We start from the raw sequence: 19,149 nt of genomic DNA, 5'->3' as shown, positions 1-19,149 counted from the left end.
GCTTACAACTCCTGATCTAAGGTGTTTATTAAAAATAGTTTTCTGGACACATTCCAGGGATCCTGGGTCAGACGGCGGGGGGCAAACCCTTGGTAAATGACTACAGCATAACCCTAGGCTCGGCCTTCCTGCTCCCTACAGCAGGTCTCATCTCCCCCCACCCCATGGGCTCTTCCTGGGGTCACCTGAACCTGGCATTCACCTCCTCACTATGCCATTTTTCTGCCTAAGGGCCTCTCTGAACCTCGGTGAGTGCCTCTGTTGAATGGGGCATTGATAAGGTGACTAGAGGCCAAGTAGGCTTGCCAAGGTGACAGAGATACTTCCTTGATATTTCCAGAATATTAATGCTACCTTCAAGAGCAGGGTGATGTTTTCACATCAGTTTGCCTCAAAGGATGGTCCCTGGATCAGGCCGCTGGGGCTTGAGACAGTCTGTTTGGTTCTGTCTCTCATCACACATGCTGGCTCCTTGAGCAAAAGGGATTCTAGAACTCCAAGAAAAAAGCCCTCAAGAATGGGCAGCTCCTGACTGCTATGGGAAAGATAGTTCTCTGAATCCGGATTCGTGATTTTCTGTAGGCCGGTGTACTCTGCTTTCTTTCTGAGATTTTTCAGCTGAGTGTTGTTATTTTCTTTTGAGGCAAGGTCTCGCTAAGTTGCTTCGGGCCTCGCTTAGTTTCGGAGGCTGGCCTCAAGCTTGGATCCTCCTGCCTTAGCCTCCCAAGCCGCTGGGATTAGAGGCGTGCGCCCCTTTCGCCCTGCTGAGGGCTCCTTAAATGTTGACCACGTCTTCGCGGAAGAAGCAGCCGTCCCTGTTCTCATGGCCCAGAACGTGATGCAAGTCCTTCCAAGAAGGCTCCAAGGCATCAGAACACGGAATTTTCCAAGACCTCACATCCAAGCCCTTCCACGAAACTTATGACTTCCGTCTCTGTGGCACTGGAACCTGCTTTCTGCAAAAGGAGCAGAAACGCCTCATCTTTCCAAACTCTTCATGATTCAAGTGATTTTAAAAAATAAAAATAGAGTGACTGTTGAAGAAACAAAGTAGGAAGAAGAGTAAAATAAAACCTACCCGTCACCCACCTCTGTCTCTCCTAAAGCGTTTGATATGCATCAAGCATTCTGTACATTTTTTGTGAATAAGTCATAGGGCTGCCCAGTTTTCCTTATATTTGGTGCTGGGGATCGAACCCCAAGTCTCATCCTCGCTAAGCATGCAGTGTATACCCCAGCCATCCAGAGGTTTTGCAAATTTCTTTCTTCCTCTGTAACATAATGTGCTATTTTAAATATGGATATATGTTCTTTGGTTTTGTGATCGCTCATTTTCTTCCACTGTCCGTTACAATATTCCCCTCAATTTGGACATTTGATATGCACAGTTTGGGCTCCAACATTATGCAGATAATTGGAAAGTCTGGAACCTTCTAAGAGTGGATGGCCCTCTCCTCCTCCTCTTACCCCACATACAGCCTCCCCTAATTTAAAGGTTTACAGTTGAGCTCGCTCGGGGAGCAACTCCCTGGTTAGATAGAAAGCAGACTCCAATAAATTAAAAGCTCACCATAATTTTGTCTGTCTGTCTGTCTATTTTCTTAAATAAGTGCCCCCTGATTTTTTCACCTTGTAAGGGCACCTGATCTCCTTGCTTCACTGTCTCTTGAATGTTCCCGTTTCTAAATGAGGTCTGAGCAAGCCCTTGCTTAACCAGGGCTGTGAGGTGGCAGAGATCCCCCAAGTTCCCAGTCGTTGGGCACCCAGAACCGAGCTCTGTGCCAGGTACCATCGTCGGTCCTCTAGAATCCCTGAATCCTGCATCTGCAGGTCCAACCAACTCCAGAACAAAAATATTTGAGAAAAATTTTTAAAAAACAACCTGCATCTGTCCTGAACCTGTATGAACTTGGCTTTCTTTGTCGTTTCTCCCTGAAGAGCGCAGTGAGACCGTTTTCTACCCAGCAGTTGCACAAGATCAGGCATTAGGCTTGAAAGGATGTGCACAGGTTCTGTGCAAATACCGCCCCCTTTTATATAAAGGATTTGAACATCTGTGGCTTCTGCAATCCACAGTGAGCCTTGGAGCAAATGCCCCGCGGACACAGAGGGACAGCAGCAGAATTGAAAGTAGAGGGTTTCCTTCTCACTAGCCGGTCACTTCTTGGTGGTCACTGCCAGTAACGCTGGTGGGTTCCCTTGTTCTTGTAGCAGAGGCCCCAAGAGTAGGACAGAGGGCTTTTGCCTTTGGAGATAGAGGTTGGGTCCCTGCCAGGTGTCATTTAGCTGTGGCCAGCCCCATGAGCACTGTGGTTAGGAATGTAGGCCACAGGGCTGATCGCACCAGACCACACCATTCTCTCTCTTTCTCTCTCTTCCTCTTGAAAACAGACAGGGAGGTCAATGGAGTCAAAGATAGAGTGCAACCGTGTAATAGAAAAGTGATTCACCACAAAGATGCCGAGATAACTTCACCTGGGGAAAGGAGGTGTCCATCTGAAGATTATGGGCTGAGGTTGTGGCTCAGCGGTACAGAGCTTGCCTGGGCAGGCCAGGGCGCTCATCATGGGGTGGGACCTTAGTGAGACAGCAGTGAACATGTCCAACCCAAATCAGCCAAACAAGACCATTCCAATGACCATCCCTTGGCCTCCTGGGGGAAACCCCTGCCTTATCATATAGAAAGCCAAGAGCTCAGCGGTGGTTCCCCAGGGGCTGCACCCTGGGTGCTCATGATGCCTCTCGAGACCTTCAGGCTTACCTCACAGTGAGCGGTCAACAGGAGATCTTTGATGTGACTTTTCGGGGCTGGAACAGGTGGAAACAACCTGGCCCACAAGTGACATCTGAAAACAGAATAAAGGAAGGAGCCAGTGAGCACGGGTGTCTCTCTTGTCCCTCCATATCTACTCTGAGAGTTGACCTCGTCAGTCCCAGGACTGGATGATGGATCAACTCAAAATCCAGGGTGGGCTGACCCAGGACGGGCACGGTGGTGAACACCTGTGATCCCAGAAGCTCGGAAGGCTGAGGCAGGAGGATCGAGAGTTCCAAGCCAGCCTCCACCAAAGTCAGGCCCTCAGCACCTCAGTGAGACCCTGTCTCTAAATAAAATATTCAAAGGGCTGGGGAGGGGGCTCATGGGTTAAGTGTCCCTGGGTTCAATCCCTAGTATGAAAAAATACCAAAAATTTGCCGATCCAGACTTCCAGAGGAGAGGGGACATGGGTGCATGTCGCTAGGCTGGGTCCTGACACTGTGTCCTTCATATCTAGCATGTTCCCTGCGATGCTCACGCCCGGACATGGCTTGCTTGCTTTTCCCTTCCTGTGACTGCCATTCACCTGGCCCCAGCCCAGAGACGCCATTTGGATAGAACATTTAGGACAGTAAAGCTGTTTCACATGAAGTTCATTTTCCGAGTTATGAAAGGGCTGAGACAGAACATGCCATCAAGCCTCGGAAGGGTACTGTATCCTACAGAGTGCTACCAGGGATGGAGAGGGGTCTGGAGCCATTTGCAAGTTGCTGGGTCTGCATGGCATTTCCAGGATCTGTGTTGGACCTAAGAGCCACCAGCCCCTCGGGGCCAGGTGGTGGAAGGAAGCACTTCACCGTTGAGGCGTATGCCATAGAAATGGTAGGTATTTGGTGCTCCATTCCTTGGAGAAAAGTAATAGGTGATTGGTGAGAGCATTTGAATACCTATATATGAGTATGGTTAGCACTCTGTTTCATTGCACCTGTGTTGATTTCATTGCAGAATTGAAAATTTGGGACTTGGTGGGTTATCAAAGACCCATAGCAAAAAAATAAAAATAAATAAAATAAAAGCCCAGTTAGCACTGAATGGGAAGGCTAGAACACCCAGGTCAAAAGCTTCACAGAAATGAGGAGGTCATTGAGGAATCTGAGAGTGTGGGCAGTGGCCAAGGGCCACGAGGTGTTCTGTCCAGTGTCTGAGCGAGGCCTGCTGATGCATCTCGCTATCTATTTGGTCTCTGCTGACCTCAGAAAGGTCACCCAGAAACAAAAAGAAATACTATCAATTCGACCTGATAGCTAACACCCTGTGTCTGATGGATGCAGAGACAGAAGACCTACATCCTGCAGAGCAGCGGGCAGATCAACACAGCGAAGCAGGCGGTCACCATGAGCAGGATGAGGAGCCATTCCATCAGGGGCTTCCGCATCTCGCTTCCTGGTGGAGGGGAAAAAGAGAGAAAGATCCGAGTTAGGTATCAGAGGTAGATAGGAGGAAGGTTGAGGCTTGGGGCATCAGGAAGCTGGGGTGTGAGTGGTAAAGTGGTGGGTAATGCTGGGCAGGTGGCTTCACCTTCCTGAGACTGAGATGATCATAGTCCTGCAGTGGCCAAGAGGGTGAAATGAAATGAAATAGCAGTGAGGCCACTTTTAATCGCAATGCATTATTGATTCATTCGGCAAGGACTTGCGGAGTCCCATCCGCCTGCACCTGGAACCCATCCACTCGAGGAGTCAGATTTTTTTGATGGAAAAGCCCACAATTAGTTCACAATTAGCAAACTCATTGTAAAAGCATTTTTTACAAAGTCGAAAACAGAACTTGTGGAGGGAGTAAGAGAGCATATTTGTAGTTGACACAGTGGTCTCAGACTCGGCTGTAAGTGCTTTATGATCTAGATTCCCCTCAAAGCCTCCTTTACCCATATTCCCACTTCACAGATAGGAGAGCAGACGGAAATGACCATTGGTCCGTGCAGTAAGCATTTGGCGTGCATCTTAGTCTCCATCTAAATGTGTTCCTAATCCACATTCCAGGGACAGACACTTGGGGGTTTCAATGATAGCTTTGGGGTGTGTGAATCTTTTTTTTTTTTTTTTTTTGGTAAGGTACTGGGAATGTGTTCAAGAAAAACCCAAGGCCATTCTCTAAGTGGTATTTAAAGAATCGATGTCCTTAGTCGATGTGGTGGGTGGTGCACACCTGTGTCTAAGGGACTGAGGAAGGAGGATTTTGAGTTTGAGGGCAGTCTCAGTGACTTAGCAAGATTCTGTCTTAGGGGAAAAAAAAAGACTGGGCATATGCACAGCTCAGCCATGGAGCAGCCCTGGGTTCAATTTCCAGTACAAACAACAAAGGCAGCAGAGGGGTGTGCATGGTTGCTAAAATGCCTCTATGAACCCTGAGTTAGGTCCCTGAACACAGCAGGTTCCTTTCTGTGGCAACGACCTCTCCTTCATCATCCATCCATTTAACAAGGATTTAGGAGCCTCCTTAGATGTCTGGGGCACTGTCCAAGGTCCTGGGACACAGTGGTGAAGAGAACAGGTGGAAAAAACTGCAGGAGGTCAATAACAACACAGGATATTGGGACACCTGAGCCCAGGTGTGGTGGGGTTCTGAGTGCCCGGGGAGAAGAAGCCTCCAATCCTCAGTTTGCCCTTGACTTGGTCTATAAAATGTGAAATGCATATACAGGCGGAGAGTTCCAGGCTGTGTAAATAGACTAAGACTTCCCAAAACCCCAGATGACTTAAAACCAGAAAGAAAAACAAAAAAGAAAAAAAAAATCAAGGACCAAGAGAGAGAAGTGTCTTTAGATTGGGCGCCCGTGACTCCTCGCCACCTCATCTCTTGCTTTGAGGGTTTCTGGGGACTCTGATTGAGGTTCCTCTTGTACTTCCCCAAAGCGCCGATCTCTTACCTTCTGCTTTCGGATATTCACAGAGGTCCTGTCTTGAAGAAGCCGTGGTTTGGCTTGGCCACGTCCTCAAACCTATCATGCCTCTTCCTTCCTCTTCCAGCCCGAGTTCCTAGACTAAAGGATTTGGGCTGCCTCATTTGCCCAAACCAATCCCTGGTGATGTCTTCAAATCCAAAGCCAAAGGATTCTTGAATATTTTTCTCCCAAGTCAAGTCTTCGTAACCTCCTTTCTGGATTTCAGTCTGTCAAAGGTCGAGTCCTCCTTTAAACACAACTGTGGGTTCTGCTACGCAAATGTTCCTTCTCCCTCTTTGTAATTTCAGCTGGCCCTCTCTGCTCATCCCGTGACCCCTGGATATTTGCAACTATTACCTTATCTTTTATCTTATCTTTTAATTTAAGTCTTCTCCCAGGCCTTTCCTCTTGACCCTGCAGGATGCACAGTTCCATGTCTAGATCAAAAAGTGCCTATAAACCAGGTTTGGTGGCACATGCCTCTCATCCCAGCGGCTCAGGAGGCTGAGGCACGAGAATCGTGAGTTCAAAGCCAGCCTCAGCAAAAACGAGGTGCTAAACAACACTCAGTGAGACCCTGTCTCTAAATAAAATATGACATAGGGCTGGGGATGTGGCTCGGTAGTCGAGTGCCCCCAAGTTCAATCCCTGATACCTCCCCAAAAATAAATAAATAAAATAAAACCTCCCATAGATGAAATTCACTTGAGTGTTTTTGCAAAGCTGAGAACAGCCCAACCCAAGTTTGCATCAAAAAATAAAATAAAATAGGGTAAGAAAGAGTAAAGGAAGATTGGATTTTGTAGAGGGGAGTCAGGGGAGGGGTCGGGCGGTGGGGGTGGGAAGGATGGTGGGATGAGACAGACATCTTTACCCTATATACACATGATCACAGACTGGTAGAACTCTGCACCATGTACAGCCAGAGGAATGAGAAGTTATGCTCCATTTGTATACAATGTGTCAAAATGCATTCTACTGTCAAGTGTAACTACTTAGAACAAATAAAAAAAGATAGCCATCCTGTTGGGGAAAAAAAAAAAGCTTTCATTTTGAAATGTTCTGTGTGCATTAGCCTTGGTTTTTAAAATTAGGGAGAACACCCTCGGAGAGGCTCGACCTTTTATTTTTCCAAATCTCACCCATGCTCATCAGTGGTAGGATTCAGTTCTGCAGATGAAGCGCCCCAATGACCCCAAGCTTGACCACACTTGCTCATAGCTAAAGAGCAACTGGGGTGAATTCACAGCGTCACCTCCAATACTGTCTCACTCCTTGTCCCACTCTTCTTGTCTGAAAAAAGGAATTCGGCTTCCACCTTGTTCCCTCAACATAAACCATCCCCCTCTCTTGCTCATTAGGCAAGAACCCTAATGAGTCTATCCAGAGATGCTGGACTCGTCAGCGCGGATGCGAGTTCTGTACCGAGTCTGTCAATCCAGAAGAAAGGTAGCCTGTTTACAACTAGGTTCAGCGGACAGAGAAAGTTGGGGGTCCTATAGAAAGAAGAAGCAGTGTTGTAAATATTATCAGGCTCACACACACACACACGGCCACATATGTGGCTCACATTGTGTAACACCCACTAGCCAAGTCCTGATAATAGCACTGTTGTTTTGTGAGCATGATTACAAAGATCTTTTCAGTTAAACCACTCTCGGGTTATTGAGTTCAGCTATCCCTTTGATAAGCAAAGATTCTCCCCTTATTTGCAAAGAGATCGAGGCCCCTGATTTCATTTCATTCCATCAGAAAACAACAATGTTATCCATGTACGTTAAGGTACCATGCGTGAGTGCTTGGGGGGAGTTTGGCAAGGGGGTTATGGCCGCTGGCCTGATTCCAGCAGGGTCTACTCACATGCAGCCGGGAAAGGACATAACCAAGAACACAACCAGGTCAGCTTCCTTGCAAAGACCAAATATGTTGGCAGGTACAGTTAGTGCAGGAAGAGCACTCACCATCTGACTTGTCAATCACCTGCTATTTCCAGTTATTTCCTAATGAACAAAGAATTGAGAGTCAGGGGCTATAAATAAGTGAGTTAACTATAAACAAATGAACTGGGCACGTCTTATGGTGTTGCTGAGGGAGAATAAGGAGAGCAGGCCCCACCAATGGTATAGCTATGCTGGTCATGAGGATGAAGGATTTCAGCAGCCTAAGAGTTGGGAGAGCCCTTCGAACATGTCACGAGAGAATAGATGTCTGCAGAGAAGGTTCCAGGAAGTTCCCAGAGGAGACAGGAGCTCAACTCAATACCAGCAGGTTTCTCGACATAAGTGACAGAAGAGAATTTCTGTGCAAGCCACACAAAGGCACAGAAAGGTTCATTTAGGAAGGTTGATGCACATGGAGGGGAGAATATGCACTGTCTCAAGAACGAGAGGCCCTGGTTTGGGCTGGGCACTCCATATTTATCAAAGGGCTCTATCAGGGCAGGACAGGAGGTGGGTTCAGGACGGAGCTGCACAATTTCATACCCATTTTCCCTGCATTTGCCTATTTACCTCCATTTACAAGGGCCCAGGCCCAGATTGACAGGCAGCTAAGTTTTCTTCATCTCAGTGGCTTTTGAGTGTTTCCTTGAGGATCCAGTGTTTCTCTTTATCCTACATCTCACATCCTTACTTGGAATTTTGGAGTCTTTGGCCTTGTAGATCTTTTTTCTTTAAAGAACTATTTCATGCACACGTTCCTGGGTTCAGTCCCAGAACTGTTCACAATTTCCAGGTAACTTGAATCTTTTCTCTAAAGAATCTTTACTCTTCCCTCCCCTGAAATCGCAGCCACAGATGCTTCTTTTTAAAAAGTCGCTGGGCAGTGCCTTGTGTTGATGTCAAGATGAGTTCCAGAAAGAGGGAGTTGCACAGCCTGTCCTGAGGGGCATCAGCCCTCGGGATTGACCATTTGGTTCCTGGACACTCTGCACACGTGGCCAACTTAGAGCATTTGGGAACCCCAACTTGGAGCATTTGGGGAACCCTGCTGTCTGGGTTTCTGGGGACCTCGATCTCCTGTATTTTTGACATCTCAACTTTGCAGATGATCCAAAGGGTGGAAATTCTATTGTTCTGTGGCCTGGGGGTGGATGTGGGGTGGGATGGCATCCAGGGGCCAGGAAGTCCCCAGGGTTGGACTAGTGAGTGCCAGCTCTGCTCCTGGCTGGTGCGGGACCTGGTGAAGCCACTTGTGACTGGACGCTGCAGCCCCTCTTGCCCTGCAAGTCCCTCTTGCTCACTTGGTTCTAGAGACGTTCTGTAGGCCCCAAGAGGGCTGAGTCATGGACAGAATTCAATGTGCTCATCCGGGATGCTGGGTTCAACCAGCTTTCCTTGGTGGAAGGGCGAAGCTGTGGTGGCTCTCAGGAGATCCTGGGTTCCCAGTGCAAGGCGCAAGGTGACCCCGAGGTGCCTGGGCTCTCCAGTGCAGCATGGGCCCCAGCTGGAGCCCCCCAAAAAGACAACAGGAGTGAGCAGAGGGTGGAGGTCACCACCCCACACACACTGTAGTGAACAAATGGTGGGGCTGCCATGCGGGGGTCTACCCAGCCTGGAAACCACAGGAGCCTGGGGAAAGGAAGTGGCCTCACCAGACCCAGCCCAGCCAACATCCCCCACTTGCAGAACCCAGAGTCCCCCGTGAGGCCATGAAATACATCTCCTCGGCTTTACTGTGCCTGGCACCCAGGTCCTGGAGCTGCCGTCCTCGTCCCCCCGCCTGCTGATCTGCACCAGCCCTTGCCTCTGCAGTTGTCACACTGTGGTGCCAACAGGAGAGGGGAAGCCGAAGGGACCCAGGGCAGGAGGGCCCCTCTTGGCCTCCTCCTGGCCTTTCCCCCAAAATTCTGCAAACTCAACATCTGCCGTAAGACCTGGGGACCTCTGAATTGACACAGTGACAAGACACTGCTGGAAAAGTGAAAGCAGGTGAGCCCAGGACAACGTGAAAATGCCCCTGGGGCTGAGACAGTCTAACCTCGTCTTCATGAAAGGGGTGGCTGTCGGTGAAATGGGTGAGATGCTACCCATCCAAGAGGGACACCTGGGGGTGGGGTGCAGGGGGCAGGGACTCGTAATGAGCTGAGATCTGCACTAGCCAGCCATTGCCTAGGACCAGGACGTAATGGCAAGAGGGCCCTAAAGTGGCCAGTGAGGGACAAATTCAAAACCAGCTTAAAATGAACCCTCCGTCCGGATCCCCTTTGCCGCTCAGCAAATTCAAGGAGGGGTGATGCGGGGGCGGAGAAACAGGATTGGTGACAGGGGGAAGGGACTCTGAGTCACAGCTGACGACACAGGCCAAGAGGGGTTAGGTTGGACGGGCTGAGTCCCCACTCGGTCCTCTCTAATGATCTCCATGCCCTCGGATCAACATTCATCCTCAGAATCCTCCTGAACACTGTTCCTAGGCAGCCTCTGAGTACCTGCTTCACCGTATTATCTTTGGTCCCTTCTAACTTGGGTGGGAGATCTGGACATGGTCAGAGCCCTGGCTAACACCTAGATGGCCCACGCTCTGGTCAACTGGGATGACAGCTTCACATCGTACCCCTTCCCAAATCCTAAGTGGATTCTTAGCCACCACCTTGCTCTTGGTCTCTAGCATGGTGCTTTGAAATTCCTTGGGCAGCATTCAAAATAAAATCTAAGAGGGCTGGGGAAGGAGCTCACATCTGTCTGTCTGTCTGCAACAGCCTACGTGGTGGTGTTAGGAAGGTGCTTAGAAATATCAACGGGGCCACCGAGCTTGGTGCCCGTGGGAAGTCGCAGAAAACACTTTAAAAATGGAAACCTTGTGAATTCGAGGAATAAAAATGAAGCCCCCACCCCAGGCATCTGACAAAATGAATCATCTTGTTCAAAAGCCTTGCTGAGGCGTGGTTCTTCTGTGTGTTTCTTTTTCAGGCCCCACAGTGAGTTTTTTATCTGGGGACACGAAGCAGGGTGGAGGGAAGTCCCTTTTGCACTGGGGTCAGCGTAGGTAGGTCAACCTGGGGGCACAGAGAGGGGGGTGCTGAGGCTCAGCAGAACCCTGCAGCAGGTGATGTGGTGTGTTCTCAGTTCCTCTTACCCCACTTTCAGTTCCCTCTCCTCTGGAAGGCTCCTGCTTGCTCTCCGAGCCCTCTAGTGATGTCAGGGCCACAACATAAGGCTATGTGTGTTGCGCACTGCACAATTTTTATGGGATCCAGGCTCCTCTGACTCTAAACAGTGTTCCCCTTCCCTGGTCTTCCGTGGAAGTCTACCTGATAGGCCTCAGGTCTGACTCCCATTCTCAGGGTCTAATGGGTCACTGCCTCAAGGGCACTCTGTAGTGAAGTGAATGGAATACAGAGCAGATTTTGGGGGTGCAGGGTGGAGGGGTAACCAGGAATTGAACTCCGAGGTGCTTAACCACTGAGCCACATCCCCAGCCGCAACCCCCACCATTTTTTTTCTTAATTTGAGACAATGTCTCACTAAGTTGCTTAGGGCTGTTAAATTGCTGAAGCTGGCCTTGAACTTGTGATCCTCCTGCCTCAGCCTCTTGAACCAGAGGGATGACAGACATGTACCACCATCTGTAAAAATCTACATAGTATTTTTTTTTTTTTGCCATTCCCAAAAGAAATCTTAAATTCACTCTTCCAGCAGCCATGCCACACCATGACCAGCCATGACCACGGAGTTAGCCACCAAGATCTCTTACACGGGTCTTTCACTTCCACAGCACCTGGCGCCTTGTAGGATATTGACACCCCACACCAGGGGTCTAAGAGATGGGGTGCTTGCACCAGCCTAGGGATGAGCCCCATTTCTTCCTGCCACTTGCAAGTGACCTAAATTTTCTGGCAAAACAGGTTGGTGCAGGGAATTAATTGAGATAATGCAAGAGAGTCATTTAGCACTGTGTCTGGCAAATAACCTCCCATACCTGTGGCCTGCTCTGGTTGCTGTATTTCACAAAACCCCAAGAGGCAGACAGGTTGGAGTTGCTTCCTGTTGTCCCGCAGAGAGACCAGTGTGTTCAAGGATACGTGTGTGCAAAGGTTGGGTGTTCAACCCCGGCATTCAGTGGGGCACTCCTGGGTTATTCCCACCCTCCCTGCTCCCGTAGACCCTCAACCAGGTTCATCACATAGATAGGTGGAGTCCACTCACTCCAGAACCCGGCTGTCCTGTGAGACATTACAGCTGCTTCTTAACTGGGAGGGCCTGGGAATGTGCACTTCATGCACAGCCACCATCTAATGTCTGTGACCTTTCAAAGACCCCACTAACAGAAAAGATGGTCATTTTTACTTGCCACAAAAACTAGCCAATTTGACCAGAGCAACACAGGTGCTCAAGAAATACCCAGAAATTCAGATCTTCTGTCCATGAGAGAGAAGGCTCAGGGAGGGATCTAGATTTTCTGAAGATCACTCAATTTCAGAGTCATTTTTGAAGAAAAAGAACTGCATTATAAATTCAGAATTAGGTATGGGAACATCACAGAGCTGGAGAACAGATGAGTGGTTGCTGGGAAAGGTGGAGGGAGACAGAGAGATTGGGTGTGGTTATAAAATTGGCAAGAGGAGCCTCTCCCAGGGGCATGCACCTTAATCACAGTGAGTCTGGAGGCTGAGGCAGGAGGATGGAAAGTTGGAGGCCAGCCTCAGCAACTTAATGATGCACTTAGCAACTTGGTGAAACTGTGCACCCAGATAAAATATAAAAAAGTGCTGGGGATGTGGCTCAGTGATTAAACACCCCTGAGTTTCATCCTCAGTACCAAAGAAAAATGGAGATGGGGGAACAGCATCAGGAATCCTAGAAATGCGCTGTCCTGTATCCTGACTAATGATACACTTTGGATCTCTGTAAAGATACATATTGACACTTGCAGTTCAACATGTGCTGAAATTGCATAGAACTGAACACATTAATGCATATAAAGCCAAGGGAATCTGAATAAGATAGGTGCAGTGTCATCCCTGATAATCTGACCATCATATGGTACTAAGTTTTTTTGCAGGACACTGTACTTGGGGTAAGCTTCGTAAAAGGCAGTTGAGCTCTTTTTTCTTTGAGCAGCTTATAGATGTACACTTAGCTGAAAAAGTTCAAGCCTTTGGAGAGAAGGAGGAACAGAGGCTTCCAAGCAAGACAACAGGTAGGACTCACGAGAAGGGCTTGCTCTGGGGACCGGGTGGACACCCAGGCTTGGCTGGCTTCCTGGAAAAGCCACCTCTGATGGAACTATCGGTGGAGTCATAGGAGATGTGACCCAGCAGAGACGCAAAACCGTTCCAAGACACCCCACCCCAAGTTCTCAGAGACTCACCCACATAGATAGGTGGAGTCCACTCACTCCAGAGCCCGGCTGTCCTGCAGGCGGGACTCACGGCCGCCCTCACTTGAATGGAGTACTTGGAGAGATGGTCAATGACGGAGACAAATGCATTGGTTGTGATCCTTTCGATCTAAATGGGGGAAAAAAGTCTTGTAAGAATCTCAAAACCCATAAGGTATGTCGATGACCAGCTTGAGGGGTCCTGTAGAAATAAAGTGACCCAGTGTTCAGGAAGTCACTCAAAGACATCTGGCCATCCATGCTAAGTCCAGGAGCTCCCGTAGGGGCCCAATTGATGTTTCAGATGCAAAGACCAGAGGAGCCTCTACCAGTGTGAATAGGCTCCCTGGCCTTCCCCCTCTGCATCCTGAATCCTAAACAACGTCACAAGGGCTGCCCATTCTGGTGTCTGCAAACTCATCTGCCACCTGATTTTGAATGACCTACAAACTATGACCTGCTACGTTTTGGAGGTTTCTATGGAGAGGGGGTTTAGTACAGTGGATGGATCCCAGAGGTGATAGACAACCCAGCCATATCCCAGCATTTTTCAAAATTTTTAATGTTGAGACAGGGTCTTCCTAAGTTGCTTTAGGGTCTTGCTAATTTGCAGAGACTTAAACTTTCCATTCTCTAGCTTCGGGCTCCCAAACCCCTGGGCTTACAGGTGTGCACCACCTCACTCAGCGGCTTAGGTATTTTTCAGTGGCTGGAAAATCTCCAAAGAAGAGTCTTGTTTCATGATACATGAAAACCACATGAAATGGAAATTTTCGTGTCCACAGATAAAGCCGTATGGGAAGCAGTCTTACCCATTTGTTGACACTGTGGCCACTTTAATTCTGAGTAATTTTGATAGAAAAATGAATGGCCTGCAAAGCCTCTCACCATTTACCAAAAAAAAAAAAAAAAAATGCAGGCAGGACAGGCTCAGCAAAAGCGAGGTGCTAAGCAACTCAGTGAGACCCTGTCTCTAAATAAAATGCAAAATAGGACTGGGGAGGTGCCTCAGTGGTTGAGTGCGCCTCAGTTCAATCCCTGGTACCCCACAAAAAATATATTGATGAAATCTCATTGCTCTGCATTTACTTTTTCTGTTATCAGTGAGACACGTGTTGGAAGCCTGCCACCCCTGTGTTTTGCTCTAGCTCGGTGACTGTGAGCAAGACTGTCTTTTTCCAGGTCTTGCCACTCCAAAAAGAATGGTAATTACCCAAGAGTTATTGTGAGGATAAGATAAAATTACAAAGCTTGACACGTAATCTATCGTCAAGAAATGTTGGCAGTTTAATGAGGTGGGAGGTTTTCATTTTTGTTTTATTATTTTTCTGAGATGGGATCAACTTACATTGCCTAGGCTGGCCTCGAAGTTGCGATCCTCCTGCCTCAGCCTCCCAAGTAGCCAGAATGACAGGCACATGCCATTGTACCCCGTATGTGTTTTTTAAAACTGCGGTAAGATACATTCAATATAAAATTGACCATCTGCTGCATTTTTAAGTGTACAGATCAGCAGTTTTAAATACAGTCCATCTTCCCATGCTTCTCATCTTGCAAAACTGGCCCTCTGGGCTGGGATGTAGCTCCGTGCACAAGCTCAGGTTGAATCATGAGCAATAGCTCTGGTTTGTTCTGAGAACTTGAGTGCTCAGGAGGTTGAGGCCGGAGGATACCAAGTTCAAGACCAGCCTCAGCAACTTAGCAAGACCCTAAGCAACTTGGTGAGACTTTGCCGCTAAATAAAATATTAAAAAGGGCTGGGGATATGGCTCAGTGGTTAAGCACCCTGGGTTCAATCCCTAATGCCCCCCCAAAAATAAAAATTAACAAGTAAATAAACCCAGGCTGTGTGACACCTTCCACTGTATGTACACGCCACATCTTGGGTGTGTTGTCATCCATCGATGGCACCTGGGCTGCCTGTAGCTTTGGGCTGAGATGGGATCTAACACAGCCAAAACCATGGCTCTAGGTCTTGGAACACTGACGTTTCTGCTTTCAACCGAGCCATGACATTTTACATTTTCCCTACACCAGTACCCATGAGGTTTCATCTGACCCCGGGAATTATTTTCATCCATAAGAAGAACAAAAGGCTTGTAAGGTTTGGTTGATTTCCATAACACCTGGGTAGATGTATTTGACCTTGTTCATATCCAGCTATAACCAGAGCAGCCAATGGAGAAAAAAAAAATTGTTCAATGTTTATACAATGAATATTTGTCATGGACTTCTGGGACCCTCTGAGGAATTACCTGCAAATAATTCTTCTTTGTGTTGTGTATCTTCACTTCATAATCAAAGCAGTGCTGTGGAAAGGCGGAAATGGGTTTGTCCCATCGGATGGAGAGACCTGGATCTGGGCTGTGACATTGGTTGGCGGATTCTCTCGAGCTGGTTAGAGAAGGAGAGGTCAGTGACATGAGTTGGTGATCAGGGCCAATTGACTCCAATCCACCCACACCTTTCCAGGCATTCAAGATTTACCAGTAGATCTTTCTTTTTTTGTGGGGACTGAACTCAGGGGCACTCGACCACTGAGCCCTGAGCCACCTCCCCAGCCCTATTTTGTGTTTTATTTAGAGACAGGGTCTCACTGAGTTACTTAGCGCCTTGCTTTTGCTGAGGCTGGCTTTGAACTTGTGATCCTCCTGCCTCAGCCTCCTGAGCTGCTAGGATGACAGGCATGCACCACTGCACCCGGCTTTATCATTAGATCTGAATCAGCTCATCTCAAGCCACAGGAAGATTGTGACTTCCATAGGACTCCTGCATTGTAGTGGTGTGAAAAAGAGACCCTTCTTGTAAACTGAAGAGATTGCGACTGACAGAATTGCTTGGATGGCTGGATGCCTGTGATCCCAACAGCTTGGGAGGCTGAGGCAGGAGGATCACAAGTTCAAAGGTAGCTTCAGCAAAAGCGAGGCCCTAAGCAACTCAGCAAGAACCATCTCTAAATAAAATACAACAAAGGGCTGGGGATGAGACTCAGTGGTCAAGTGCACCTCAGTTCAGTCCCCAGTACCAAAAAAAAAAAGAATTACATGGATGAATTCCCCCCACCAATGCCCTGGCTCAGGGCATGACTCCATTGTAAGGTCCCTGGAAATAAAGTACTTCCACATGCACATCCTTGTCCCAGATTCTAGGACTGAGATCTCACAATGAACAGATCATAGAGACACACTCAGAATGGGATCTGATGGCTTCAAAGTCAGCCCTTCCCTAAAGCAGAACGTTCTCAACCAAGAAACTGCTTCATTCTTTTAGCAATCCCAGGACTTGGTCATAAAATAAATTCCTGCCGCCTGCACCAGCTCAGAACCATTTTCCCATTATCGTTTGCTTTTTAGGTCTCTGTCGGAATCTTTTATTGCCTATTTTCATAAAATGGACGTTTGGGGGGTTGCACAGGAAATGTACCATTGAAGGGAATAGCAAAGGGTCCGATTCTGGGGCCGGATTTAGGCTCCCGTTTGATGGCAGGTGTCTCACAACCAAATCCTGCCCTGTGAATAACAAGTCTGTGTCTTTATGGAACATTTATGCCAGGTAGAGTTCCAAATGAAAGATATGGAAATGACAACCCCCACACAGTGTGGCCTGGGGAGAGGGAAGGAGGAAGAAGGTGACCCATTGATATCATTGATCCTTTCCCAACACATCCTTTCCTAGTGACAGGAGAGTCCCTGGGAAGGAACCATCCATCAAGCCTAAAAAATGACATTCTTTGGGAAGGAGCCAAAACATGAATCCTTCTCCCCCAAATAAATCCTTTCCCAGTGACACTATAGTAGAACGCCATCCCCAGACCTTCTCTTCTCACAACCTGTCTCCTGAATGCCCAAACTGATACGTTCTGTTACAGTCTCTCATGCTTAAGTCATCTCCCAGTGTCACCTACATACGCATGAATTCCTCCTATAATTGGGGGCCATTTTTCTACCCAGAAAGTGAGCAGTGTGGTGCACGCCTGTCATCCCAGCAGCTGGGGAGGGTGAGGCAGGAGGATCTCAAGTTCAAACCCAGCCTCAGCAACCTGGTGAGGTGGTCCTAAGCCACTTACCAAGACCCTGTCTCACAATAAAAAATAAAAAGGGCTGGGGAGGTGGCTCAGTGATTAGCTAAACTCTGGGCTCCCACTACTGCTGCTCAGTGGATAGATAGCTCAGGACTCCTCCTGTGCTCCCGTCCCCGCCTGCCCTTGGGCACCTACATGGAGGAGCCCGAGATGGTAGTGGGGGTTCTGGGGTCTGTCAAAGAGCAAGACACGCCCAGTTCCCTGGACTCCCAGCTCTGGGGTCCCTTCTCTTCAGCTGTGCCTGTCTCTTTCTTAAATAAAACTCATTTTCTAAGCTTGGGGGCGTTTCCTCTTTAACACCAGGAAAACTAGGGCCTGATCCTCATCTCCAACAGGGGTATTGACAGCATCTCCTGAGCAGTGTCTGGGAATGTGGTCAGACATCCTGCAACATCCAAGGCCAGTCCCCATAGCACAAAAGTCATGCAACCCAAATCTGCAGCAGTGTTCCCACTGAGCCACCTGCCACTGTCAGCAGCACAAACATAGTCCCACCCCTGCAGCGCTGAGACCCTGCCATGCAGTGATGTGGGCCACTCTGGGCAGAGTCTGTCTTACCGATGCCTTGCACCCCAAACAGCTGATCAAAGGGTCTGATGGCAGCTGTCCTGCTGGTGCTGTTAACGTGGACCGCCAGCCAGCCGTGCCCCTTGCTGCTGATGGATGACCTTGGGACCCAGCAGGCGGTATTTCTGCTGGTCGGGTCTTTGCTGTATTCCTGATACTCCTCGGTCCAAGAGCCATACCTACAGTGGAACGCTCGTGAGTTTCCTAAAGGTCCAGAGGAGGCGACCCAATGTATCAGCTCCTAGGGCAGCACCTAGGAGGTATGGGGGTAAATGCAGTGACTTTGTGGTTATGATGATATTTGTACTAGTGGTAAACTACATCACGGGATCACCCAGAACTGAGGCTGGTCACCCTGAAGCTAACCCAGTGGGCAATCTACCTACTCTCATAGCGTCCTTGAAATGCCCTTGGCGGCAGCAACATTTGGAGGCTTTCGCTTACAGCTAACAGGGAACAGCTCAGGGGGCTTCAGAGTCTCGCCCAACTTACCGCTAGAGTCAACAGAATTGAGCTGACTCCTGAGAGCAGAGTAGCCACCCAGGGCTCCAGCCAAGAATTCCAACACTGACCTGGATGCGGACTTCCAGCAGTTCGCAATAGACGCCCTCAGCGGGCGTCCCCTGGCGGCTGCGCTGCGCTCCCACAGCCCTGAGCGGCGCTCCCAGGGTCCTCCGCGGCTCACAGGAAAGGCTGCGCACGCACGGCGTGCGGGGCGGAGCCTCTCGCAGCCAGATGGAGGGTAGCCTGCCTGGTTTCGTCGTAGCCTTCCAGGCGAAGGGCAGACCCGAGGCGGTGAGGACGTGGGTGCAGGAGCTGACAGGCAGTGCAGCCTGACAGGTAAGTGGGCTGCAGGAGAAGGGCCGCCCAGATGCGCCACCTCGTGCACACCAGCTTTCGGCGAGCCGGGGCTTCCCCTCCGCCGGTAGTGGGTGGGCGCTCCTGCGGTGGGCGCAGCTCGGCGCGGGGTACTTCCGGGTAGCCGGGCGGTGGGCGAGGAAACTTGCCCGGTGGGGCGCGAAGCTCGGGTCCAGGCGGTCCGGCTGTGCGGGTGGCGCTGCGGTTGGACTGGGAAGACGCACCGCCCCCTTGACTCTGGGAGCCTGCGCGCGCCACAGGTGGCTGGCCGACGGTTGGTCCTTCCCGCGGCGTTCGGGACACGCGCCGCTCTGAGCGGTCAGTCGGGTCCTGTCCTGCCCTCGGGGAGCAGCCGCAGCGACCTTCGCCGGCCTCCCCTTCCCCGTTCCTCGCCATCAGTTGGTGGAGCAGGCGAGGGTACGGCAGGACGGACGCGGGGGGGGGGGGGGGGGGCGGGGCGCCCGAGGTTCCCGCCCGGAGTGCGGCGCTTCTCCGTGGAGAGCGCTCGGCCCGCTCCTGCCTCTAGGGCTCCGTGGCTCTCGGGAAACGAGGCGCAGTGGGCACGGCAGGACGGGCAGGGGGGGGCGGGGGGGGGGGGGGGGGGTCGGGGCGCCCGAGGTTCCC

General features: G+C 49.7%; 1 pseudogene; it reads right to left on the bottom strand.

Annotated features, from left to right (window-relative positions):
• Positions 1 to 869: 869 nt before the first annotated feature.
• On the bottom strand, positions 870 to 18,921 carry LOC143388267 (interleukin-5 receptor subunit alpha-like; annotated as a pseudogene).
• Positions 18,922 to 19,149: the final 228 nt, after the last annotated feature.

Source organism: Callospermophilus lateralis, unplaced genomic scaffold (assembly GCF_048772815.1).
Source record: "Callospermophilus lateralis isolate mCalLat2 unplaced genomic scaffold, mCalLat2.hap1 Scaffold_221, whole genome shotgun sequence".
NCBI lineage: Eukaryota > Metazoa > Chordata > Mammalia > Rodentia > Sciuridae > Callospermophilus > Callospermophilus lateralis.
The sequence above is the reverse complement of the archived record's forward strand: the minus strand, read 5'-3'. Positions and strand labels throughout refer to the sequence as shown.